The sequence below is a fragment of the Pseudophryne corroboree genome, chromosome 5, assembly GCF_028390025.1.
Source record: "Pseudophryne corroboree isolate aPseCor3 chromosome 5, aPseCor3.hap2, whole genome shotgun sequence".
NCBI classification, from domain to species: domain Eukaryota; kingdom Metazoa; phylum Chordata; class Amphibia; order Anura; family Myobatrachidae; genus Pseudophryne; species Pseudophryne corroboree.
In genome coordinates, this window is record NC_086448.1 from 183,937,602 (window position 1) to 183,950,026 (window position 12,425).

Sequence of the window (12,425 nt, forward strand, 5' to 3'; positions counted from 1 at the left end):
AACTGAGATCTTATTCAGGGCTCTAAAGTCAATGCAAGGTCTGAGTGATCCGTCTTTTTTCTCCACAAAGAAGAAGCCTGCACTTAAAGGGGATTCAGATGGCCTGATAAATCCTTTCCCTAGGCTCTCCTTAACATACTCATTCATGGCCGCAGTTTCTGGCCCGGATAATGCATATAACCTTCCCTTTGGCAATGTGGCACCAGGAATTAGCTCAATAGCACAATCATAAGGCCGATGGGGAGGCAGAATGTCTGCATTGCCCTTGGAAAACACATCAACAAAGTCCTGGTATTCCACGGGAATGAGTTCGGGAATGGCAGCAGCTATTCTGACGGGAAACGTAATACATTCCTTATTACAGATGGTACCCCATTGTGAAATCTCCCCCGACTGCCAATCAATGGTGGGATTATGAAAGGCCAGCCAAGGGTGACCCAGAACCACTGGGACTGCTGGGCAATGGGTAAGGAAAAACTCGATCTTTTCGGAATGAAGAGCTCCTACTGTAAGTAGTACAGGGGGTGTACAGAGGGAAATAACCCCATTGGACAAGGGACTCCCATCTAAACCATGCATGGTGATACACCTACCCAAGGCTAACTGAGGAATACCTAAGGCCTTGGCCCACGTTAAGTCCATAAAGTTCCCTGCAGCTCCACTGTCAACAAAAGCCGACACCGAGGAACAGAGGCTGCCAAAGGAAACTTTAGCTGGGACTAAAAGGGAGTTCTTCGAGGAGATAAGCTGCAGACCAAAGTGAACCCCCTCACAATTCACTTGGTCGAGGCGTTTTCCTGACTTGATCGGACAATTACGGGCAAAATGTCCCTTACCCCCACAGTACAAACAAAGACCAGAGTTTTGCCTTCTGGCTCTTTCTTCTGGAGACAGCCGGGAGAGACCCATCTGCATGGGCTTCTCTACGTCCTCAGGAATGGAAAATACACATGGAGTAGACCTGACAGGTGCTCCTTTTTCAGCCCTCCGCTCTCTGAGACGACGATCAATCTTAATAGAAAGCTCCATGAGTTTATCGAGAGTCTCAGGAGCGGGATACTGAAGGAGACTGTCTTTTATAGACTCTGATAAGCCGAGGCGAAACTGACTGCGCAGGGCTGGGTCATTCCAGCCACAGTCGTTCGACCAACGGCGAAACTCTGTACAAAAAACTTCTGCAGGATTTCTACCCTGTCTGAGAGTGCGTAACTGACTCTCAGCGGATGCCTCTCTATCAGGGTCATCATACAAAAGCCCTAAAGACCCAAAAAAGGCGTCTACTGATGACAACGCCGGATCCTCTACTTTTAAACCGAATTCCCAGGTCTGAGGATCTCGCTGGAGCAAAGAAATAATAATTCCGACCCGCTGAGATTCAGTACCTGAGGAGATCGGTCTTAAACGAAAATAAAGTTTACAGGATTCTTTAAAATTAAAAAACTCCTTCCTATCACCAGAAAAACGGTCAGGCAAGTGCATTTTTGGTTCAGGGACTACACTCGGGGAAGTTCGTAAAAGATCTTCCTGCGACTTCACCCGAAGGGAAAGATCCTGAAACATCTGAGTAAGTTCTTGAATCTGGCTGACTAGGAGCTGACCAGGATTTGGCCCTAAACCTGTGGGATTCATGAGGCCGATAACTCTTACAAAACTGAATAAGGAAAAAATTAAACCCAGTTTAATTTTAGGTTTTGGTAAGGCCGGTAATAATGTTATGATTCCAGTACTCCTGACCGGAGGAGATCTCATGGCAATGGTCAGAGTACTGGAAGGGAATGCTGGTTATGGGAGCGGAAATAGAAAATAGCCCCTGGCGCCCTAACTCCGTTGTCTCGCCCGTGCTGTCAGAAATCCCCTGCGAGACTATGGTTGCTTGAGCCCATGGCAGCCGCGTTTGAAGGGCGGATTAAGTCTGCCCAACTCCGATGCCTCCTCAGGTCTTAATGGGAGACAAAGGGAAATCCGAGACAGGGTGATAACAAGGGGCCCTCTGACTAAACAACCAGGCCAGGGGCTACAAGCTAACTGACAAAACCTAAAGTATGTGCGGAAACCCGCCAGGGAAAAGGACAACCAAAATCCACTTGTCCAATACTCCTACCCGGCACCGCCGGATACCAGAGTGGACCTGTGGAAGCGGAACCCTCCGCAAAATGCACCAAAACATAAATAATAAATAATAAAGCGGACAAGCCGCAACACACGGCAAGGCCGTGACTCACGAACACCACTGGATGTTATGGGGTGATTAGTCAGGACTCCAGGAATTAGATGACAAACTTCCGAGTTCAGAGCTTCCAATACTGGAATGACCGGATACAGCAAGACTGGAACAGACTCTCAGCAAACAAAGACAGCATGCAGGAAGCTATTACCGGCGTCTGTGAGAAGCCCTGGGAGTGTATTTAACAAGGAGTCCTCCAATCAGCTGCCAAAAGGCTGATTAGAATAAATGCCGTGCAGCTGCCTTGCTGCACGGCCAGAGAGCAGGAGAAAACATTAACCCTTAAAGCCTAGCAACGGGGAACACGGTCCGCCAATGGCGTCCCCGTTGCTAGGGTCCGTGCGGCTCAGCGCGCCCGGCGTCCAGCGTTGCCAGGGAGCCGGCGGCTGTTCGCGTACGGCGTCCCTGGTTGCTAGGCGCCGGGCCGCACCGACGAGCGGACCCCGGCGCCTAACAGTCGGTAGGCGCGATGTAACCCGGTGACCTCTGTCGCCGGGCAACGTCGCGCACGCGCACACCGTCCGCCGCGCATTCTGCACCCATTTGCACCACAGCGAGAAACCACTGCGTGCGAACGGGTCGGAATGACCCCCATAGTCCTGTAGAAATGCTCAAATGCCTCCTTTTAATCCTTGCCTCTCACACACGTGCCTCTCACTTACACACACACATGCCTCTCACTTACACACACATGCCTCTCACTTACACACACATGTCTCTCACTTACACACACGCATGCCTCTCACACACATGCCTCTCACTTATACACGCACCTCACTTACACACACACGCCTCTCACTTACACACACATACACACATGCCTCTCACTTACACACACACGCCTCTCATTTACACACACATACACACATGCCTCTCACTTACACACACATACAAACATGCCTTTCACTTACACACACACACACACACACACACACACACACACACATGCCTCTCACATACACATGCATCTCACTTACACACAAAAACATGCCTCTCACACACATGCCTCTCACACAAACACATGCCTCTCACACATGCCTCTCACTTACACACACAAACACACACACACACATATGCCTCTCACACATGCCTCTCACTTACACACACACACATGCCTCTTTTACTTGAACACACAACTTGCCTTAAACACACACACACACACACCTCACTTAAAACATGCACACACAAAACACAGTGCTTCCAACATTTATCAAAGCCCCCCCAGCACACCCAACTACACCTTCCCCACCACGGTGCAGCTTGAGGCCATTGCCTACCTTTGGTTATCATCAACCTGACGGAGAAGCAGAGAGCTTCCCTCGGCTGGCTTGCTTAACTGGAAGAGCCCGGGAGGAGCTGCGCTCTGGAGCTCCCCCTAGCTGCAGCCAGTGCCAGCTCTCTGTATATACAGGAGGCAGCTTCCGTGTCACGGACACAGCTCCTCCGTCTGTAAGAATCACAAAAAAAAAAAAAAGTAGCAACGAGCAATCGTCAGCGGGAGACAGTGGAGGAGAAGTGCCCCCTTGAGGTCAGGAGCCCGGCGGCAGCCGACTCCACTGCCTCCCACAGTTCCGCCCCTGCCGTCACTGCAAATTTGTTGGAGTACATCGATTTTTTTCTGCAACCATTAGTTTTACAGAATGCCTCCCACCTAAAAGACACTAAAGACTTTTTAAATTTTCTCACTACAGTCCAGTGGGAGGAGAATATGTTTTTGGTTACAGCTGATGTTAAATCTCTATACTCTATTATCAACCATGAGGCTGGACTATAGGCAGTTTCCGCACATTTAAGGAACAGCACTTTGGAGGAGCAAGTTCAGGATTTTATTAAGGATGGTATCTTATTCATTTTATCCAATAATTATTTTATCTGTAATGGAAATTTTTACCTACAAAAGGTTGGCACCGCCATGGGCACCAGGTTCGCTCCGAGTTATGCCAATATTTTTATGGGCCAATGGGAGGAGGCTGGGATTTGGCATAACAACCCATTCGGAGCGAGCCTGGTGTCCTGGAAACGTTACATCAATGATGTCTTTTTTATATGGAGGGGGAGTCGTGAGAACCTTGACGACTTCTGCCTTTATCTTAATACAAACAGCCTAAATATTGAATTTACATTCAATATCGATGTACAAAAGATTGATTTTTTAGATATAACAGTATTTGTGGACAACAACCAGATCCAAACTAAGACGTTCACAAAACAAACAGACTCAAGAGCTTACATAGAGTATAGCAGCTGCCATCATTCAAATTGGCTCAATTCCATCCCGTTAGGTCAACTTAAACGCACCAAAAGGAATTGTATGGAGGATAGTACTTTCAAACAACAAGCCTGTGAACTTCAAAAAAGATTCGAAATGTGTGGATACAGAAAGGATATTGTTGAATTGGCAGTACAAAAGACCAATGAAACAAATAGAAGTGATCTTTTAGTTACTAAACCTTCCGAACATACTAAGAAGGAAAGGTTTGAATGGGCATTTATTACTAGTTTTAATTCTCAACATAAAATTTTAGAAAAATCCAGTAAGAGAAATTGGAATATTTTTAAAAAAGATCCGATATTAGGGAATAAGATCCCAGACCGCCCGACTTTTATTTATCGAAAAGCTCCAAATCTTAGGAACGCCTTGGTAAACAGTTACCTTCCACCTATAAAAAGAGAACCAAGAATTATTACCAAGGGGTTCCATCGTTGTGGCATGTGTATTGGTTGCCGTGAGATAAAAAGTGACGGCACCAAAAAGCTGGATAAAATTCAAATTAATGAAAAAAGTGTGTACGTTAGGGACTTTATCACATGCAATACAAGTACAGGTTGAGTATCCCTTATCCAAAATGCTTGGGACCAGAAGTATTTTGGATATCGGATTTTTCCGTATTTTGGAATAATTGCATACCATAATGAGATATCATGGCGATAGGACCCAAGTCTAAGCACAGAATGCATTTATGTTTCATATACACCTTATACACACAGCCTGAAGGTCATTCTAGCCAATATTTTTAATAACTTTGTGCATTAAACAAAGTGTGTCTACATTCACACAATTCATTTTTGTTTCATATACACCTTATACACACAGCTTGAAGGTCATTTAATACAATATTTTTAATACCTTAGTGTATTAAACAAAGTTTGTGTACATTGAGCCATCAGAAAACAAAGGTTTCACTATCTCACTCTCACTCAAAAAATTCCGTATTTCGGAATATTCCGTATTTCGGAATATTTGGATATGGGATACTCAACCTGTAATATTATTTACTGTATTGAATGCACATGCCACTTGTCTTATATAGGACGCACCTCTCGAGCACTCAAAGTCAGGATCGGGGAGCATTGTCGTAATATCAAAAGGGGTTTAGAAACACATGCTCTATCATCCCATTTTAAGAAGGTACATAACTGTTCCCCAAAACATATCATCCGATTTGCAGGTATCAAACTTCTAAAAAGCAATCTTCGCCAACGGGATATTGCATCCCGTTTGGCAAAGAGTGAGATGCAATTGATTTATGAATGTAACACGCTACAACCGCATGGCTTAAACATTGACTTTGAATTGAAGTGGTTTTTATAAATAGGCGTTTAAGTATAGTATTATGTGTCCACCTGATGCTGCTATCTCTATATCAACTGTTTTTAAATATGCGATTTTATTCAATATGTATTGTTTATTTTATGTTGCTATTTCTGTATTGATGCCTCGTTTTGATGCCTCGTTTTATCTTTCTGTTTACTCTATGCTGCTATTCCCGTATTGATGCCCCGTTTTATTATATACTTTTTCACATTAAGGTTATATCAAAGGATTAAATGTGGACTTGAATGAGCAAAGGGTTATGTTTACATTTGCTGCCCACTTCCGCCAGGCTGTTTACATGAACTGTGGGATACTTCCGCCAGGACGTATTATAGAACGGAGGCATGCGGCGCCGGGTCACTTCCGGCTATGACGAGCGGACACTACCGATGACGTATTTCCGATTAGGACCAGCAAGCACCACGGATGACGCGCTTCCGGTAGGAGGCATATTGAGGATGGACCTCTGGGTATCGTTATCTAAGGGGAACTAGATAGACTTCCTGCCAATGAGTGGAGATGGGAAAAAAGGCGGGAAATTCACGTCATTGAAGGGAGATGGTGATTGGACAAACCCCATTTAAAAGGACTGTAAGGATCACACTCTGACACACTGCCTTGAAAAAGACCCAAATTTAAAAGGGTTGAAACGCGTCGGTCTATTGTGTCAGAGGATTCAGATTTCCGGAGCTGTCCCAGAGGTGCTGAGCGGAGGCCAGATCGATTCCCTTTTCTCCGGAGTTTTGCCTACCCGGGTGGACTTTCTTCGGATTAAATTTAAGAGCTGTATTTGAGAACTGTTAACTACCAGTTCTCCATCGTTTCTGGTAATTGTTCAGTCCCCTAGGGACATCACCGGTGAACATCAGATTTCATGTTGTTTTCATTTGTGTGAATTGTTATTAAATTTACTGTGCTACACATGAAAGTTTGTTTTTTCCCACATGTGGAGTGGAAAAACCGCAATAACTCAGTGTGGATGAAAATATTTATGGAACAACTCTAAGGAATGTATATATTTTTATTCATTTCTCTTGTGTGATGGTAGCACTATAATAGGGGGCGCCCATTTGAGCATGATCAGTCTTTTCACGCTTGTCCTTACCAAAAATCGTCACAATAATAAACCAGTTTGAGAATGGCAATTTTGATAGAAGCATGCACAGATCAGCGAGATCCGTACATGCACCAGACTGTAATAGTAAAGAAAGAGTTAAAAAAAAACAGAGGTGCAGCACCCCCAAAGCATAACTAGCCTCAGGCACTTTCCTTGTTGCTAAGATACAGGGAAAAAATTGTGTAGGGGTTCCCTGTATTTTAACAAACCAACACCAGGCTCTTGGACCAGGCATGGTTAAAAAAACACGGGGTGAAAAAGACGTAGGGGTCTCCCATATTTTTGGAACCAGCTCCGACTCCACTAGCCACAGCTGGAGTAATGCAGCAGCCCGGGGACACTTTTATACAGGTCCCTGCGGCCGAAGCATCACTTCCTCCCCAATTATTCAATTATTCACCCAAAGATGGGGTTTTCTGTAGGAGTGGGTACCCCTCCAACAAAAGGGTCCCCCCCCCCCTCCAGGCACCGAATGCTGGGCTGACAGCCGTGAATTGTGTAAAAAATAAATAAATATTGGCCCTCATTCCGAGTCGTTCGCTCGGTAATTTTCATCGCATCGCAGTGAAATTCCGCTTAGTATGCATGCGCAATATTCGCACTGCGACTGCGCCAAGTAATTTTACAATGAAGATAGTATTTTTACTCACGGCTTTTTCTTCGCTCCGGCGATCGTAGTGTGATTGACAGGAAATGGGTGTTACTGGGCGGAAACACTGCGTTTTAGGGGCGTGTGGATAAAAACGCTACCGTTTCCGGAAAAAACGCAGGAGTGGCTGGAGAAACGGGGGAGTGTCTGGGCGAACGCTGGGTGTGTTTATGACGTCAAACCAGGAACGACAAGCACTGAACTGATCGCAGATGCCGAGTAAGTCTGAAGCTACTCTGAAACTGCTAAGTAGTTTGTAATCGCAATAATGCGAATACATCGGTCGCAATTTTAAGAAGCTAAGATACACTCCCAGTAGGCGTAGGCTTAGCGTGAGCAACTCTGCTAAATTCGCCTTGCGAGCGATCAACTCGGAATGAGGGCCATTGTCTTTTGCTGTGGAACTACAGGTTCCAGTAAGCCTCCCCTGCATGCTGTTACTTGGAGAACCACAAGTACCTGCATGTGGGGCATTAAAGGGCCCGCTGGTACCTGCAGTTCCACAGTAAAAGAAATTTTAAAAAATCACAGGGCACATACACACAGATCTTATTGGACTGTACATGCTTTTGGTTAAATCACACAAAGTAATGAAAAATATACTAAAAAATGCATGTTTTCATTACTAAAAATCACATGTTTCCGTTACTAAAAATCGCTAAAAATATCATGCGATTTCTGTTTTAACCCTAAGATCAGAAGTTTCAAACATGGGTTTTGATTACATTTTTCGGACACCTGAAAAATCGCACCCTATTACATCTAGCCTGTCTCTTTTCCTGCTTACAGGGCTGTATACAAACTTGTCAAAAACACAGTCTCTCAAATGAAATGTCTCTACTTCCACAGCTCATACCACAACCCAGTTTTACTGAGTCTCAGAGTCTCAATGTGGTAGAAGGATAGCTTGCCTCAATAACCTCCTTGCAGTACTTATCTGGCAGAATTACGGCTTTGCAGTAACTAACTTAAGCGATGTGGCGTTATGCTTTCCGTGCCCTTTACCTTCACAGTTATGGATAGGGATCTCTTAACCTGGTTATCAAGCTTGGCTGTTGTTGTTTTGTTCTTACTCAGACCCTCTAAAACGGAGGTGTTCACTAGTTCAGCCAGTCCTTAAGAGCTCCTTTCAGTCCCAAGATGGTCACAGCGTCTGCACCTCTCCTCAGGCCTGGTGTGTCCCCGGGGGTGGTATCTCAACACCCGCTCGCCTGGCACATGTCTCTCCGGCGCACTCCGCTGCTCACACACTGCAGCACTGCTTTTCACCGCCCAGCATCCTCTGGCTGTCACTTGGGGGTCTATTCATGAAACAGTGAAAAGAGTGGAGAAATGTGCCTGTGGAGAAGTTGCCCATGGAAACCAATCAGCTTCTTCGTACAATTGTATAGTATGAAAATTATGAATGTTACTTCAATGCTGATTGGTTGCCATGGGCAACTTCTCCACTGGCTCACTTCTCCACCCTTTTCACTGCTTCATGAATAGACCCCTTGGTCTCTCTTTGCTCCTGCTCAGCTCTGCAAGCATTCACCTCCTCTCTCTCCTGCTCTACCTTCTTCTTCCCATAAGGCTCTCCTCTCCTAGGCTGCCCCTGTCCAATCAGTGGTCTGCATCTCAGCCATGTAATTGGACCAGGGTCTGTGCTTTAACTCCTGCTGTGCTGCACTCTCCCCCTGTACTGCTGAGGACCTGTGAATAACTTTTTAAAGGGGCACACACACCATTTTTCAGGGTGCCACATATACAGGGACGGGGTAGAGCACTGAACAATTTTTGGGGGGGAGTGTCTAATCCCCATCTTCAATGTACTCAGTTCAAGCATGAAGAGTTGGCGTTTGATGCATGAAAAACTAAAGATACCAGAGAGTGGGTTTGGGAGAGTAGCATAAGTACAGATAACCGGGTGCTGAAAGGCGTGGGGCCCCGGTGCTGGTTGTTCAAATATGGGGGAACCCCTGTCAATTTTCCCCCCGTATTTTTACCACCAGGACCGGCTCAAAGAGCCCGAGGCTGGTTATGCTTAGGAGGGGGGACCCCACGCAATTTTTTTTCTGTTTTTTAACCCTTTCACACCCCTTCCCACTGATAAACATGCACGGATCTCACGGATCCGTGCATGCCTATCAGAACACGGTAAAAAAAGCAGGTCTATTTTAAAACTGCTTTTTTTTACGATTTGTATTTTTTCACGGCCGTGTTTGGCTATTGCTGGCAGTGTTTGTGAATCAGAATTTTTAGTAAATTACCGAGTTGTATAAAATAACAGGCGCATTTGACCGATGGTGTATTCATTCGTATTTTTTTCTTTGACTACCAAAAAAATACGAATGCCCTCATCACTGCCGAGATTTTAGTTTAGTAAATTCCCTAGATGACACTTTGACGAAAAAACACCAAATCGGTCAAAATTGGGACCTTAGTAAATATACCCCTTAGCGTCTCCTTAGACTGTAAGGTGCAGTTCCAGCCACCCAGTTTCGGACTGGGACATGAAGGGCCCACCGGTGGGATGCAGTGGTAGTGACCCATGCTTAGAAGCTTGGCTAACCATTAGCGAGTACATGGTCTTGATAAACAGCACTGCACTGTAGAATAACAGCAGTGATCAATAAAAATAATGCACTGTACACCATAGTCCTGTGCAATATAATGTAACATAGGTATAATGTACTGTATATTTCACCTGATCCCTAGAAGAGGAGGTGGAGGTGGGCCCCCCGCAAGGCAGTGTGGTCCATCGGGGCCTCTACACAGCAGGGGACAGTCCTGTAAAAGCACCTTCTCCATCCCATTATATCCTTTCAATAATCCTATTTACAAAATTAAATCTTCTTTTTCCACATCTAGATAAACATAATTATCTCATAAAGGCTGGAAAATGTGATATTTATCTTTTCTCCATATTTAAGTGCAGTGATAACTTTAAGCATGGAGAAATCACCCAGCGGCAGTTGTAGAGATGGGGCTGCAGTCCAAAATTCAAATAGGGGAGCCACACCACTCACTACTGGGTGAATTCTTCGTACTTATATCACTACACTTAAATACGGAGAAAACATAAATATCACATTTTCCAGCTTTTAGGAGATGTTTATTATATATCCCCCTTAATCTGCACAGTGTAAAGGAAGGAACAACCTCACTCAGCGGAAGCCATCCTATGAGCTGGTGTAAACGGCTGTTACTCCACAATAGCTGCCGTCTTGTTTCACAAACCCATGCACTATGGCAGAAATCTAGAGTACTTGCACAAATTAGGAATAAGACAGGACATTACCAAGGAGGATTTTGTATGACACGTCCTTCATTTCAACTTTATATTTAAAAAAAAAAAATGGCAGTTAGGAGATGATTGGTTGGTACTTTATTTCTCTGCAAGGCTGAGTACATCTGCCCCTTACTTTCTGTAACATAAGCTAGATATGATCAATTTTAATTTAGAAAGAGCAATTAATAAAAGCAAATACAGTAGCTCAAGGGATTTTCCCATTGCTTATTTGCACCAGGTGTACACCAAGCCCGTAAATCAGCCAGTATTTCAGAGTGGGTGAAATTCGCTTAATTTCATTTTTTTTCAGTTCTGAGAAAATAACATCTTGAATAAATAGGACAAGCTCTCATTCTGCAGTTAAGCTTTAGAAATCGATCAAATCTAGACTGGTCTGCATAGGGATTAAAGTCTAAAGTGTCTTAACATATAAATCATTATTGGACACTCATATACATTACTACAGTACAGTATGTAACATTAACAATGTGAACAGGATTCAGTGGTGTTCATTTTCTTATTCCACCAGGGAAAATCAGTTAGTGAAGAATAGCAACAACTGCTAAAAGTACAAGTTAAATAGGCATTGTATTTAAAACCCAGGTAAAACTTGGTTCAGTGTTAGTCAAAAGTGTAGATGTACAAATATTGTAGGTATGGATAATGAGCACATGTTTATCCTGGAGGAGATACATGACTTTTGCCGGCCTGATTACCCTGGCCCTGTGCTGGCCAGGCTGAGGCACGATGTGACCAGGACAGTAGAGAGCCTGGCTGGGCCCAGGTACTTTTCAGGGGGCGTAGCTAATCACAGGAGGCGTGGCCATGCCCCAAATACAAAAAATACAGAAAAATTGTATTTTAAGCTCAATCTTGGCCACTCTGTAGCCCAGCACAAAGTAGCATGTACTAGGCTGAGGAGAAGAGCTGCTAGATGCTTTTGCCAGGAAATGTGGGGGGGAGGTGACCTGGGCTCTCACTGGTTCCTCTCCAGTAGACCTGGGCCCGTGTAATTAGTACCCTCTCTTCCACCCCCCCCCCCCCACCTTCTTCTTGGCACCACTGGATGTGACAGGAGTCCTTACGCTGCAGGTCCCCCTACTGTAACTAGCCCAACTTGTCATAGTAGCTAGTACTTTTTGCTATCTTTGTACTGGGACACCATGCTTTTTGTCTACTATGTTAGCAGTAAACAGCCCATGGTGGGATAAAGTTAAAATACCGGCATTCAGGAGACCAACGTCAGAATTCTGACGGAAGGAATCCCGACCAGCGCCGGGTATTCCCACTCAGTTGGTGGGTCCTCGCTGAAGTGTGGCGAGCGCAGTGAGCCCGCTAGGGGACTCGCTGCCGGGATTCCAACAGACAGAATGCCCCTTTCAGTATACTGACAGCCGGCATCCCGTCTGTTGGTATAACATACTGATTCCCCCAGGGTAAAGGCACCTATGTTGGTTATTGTTTAATTTTGTTTTCATAAGTATCGACGTGAGGATGCATTCAAAAAAGAACATTTATGTGACTATTTAAATAAAATAACAGGCATCATCATGATGAAGACTGGGGTAT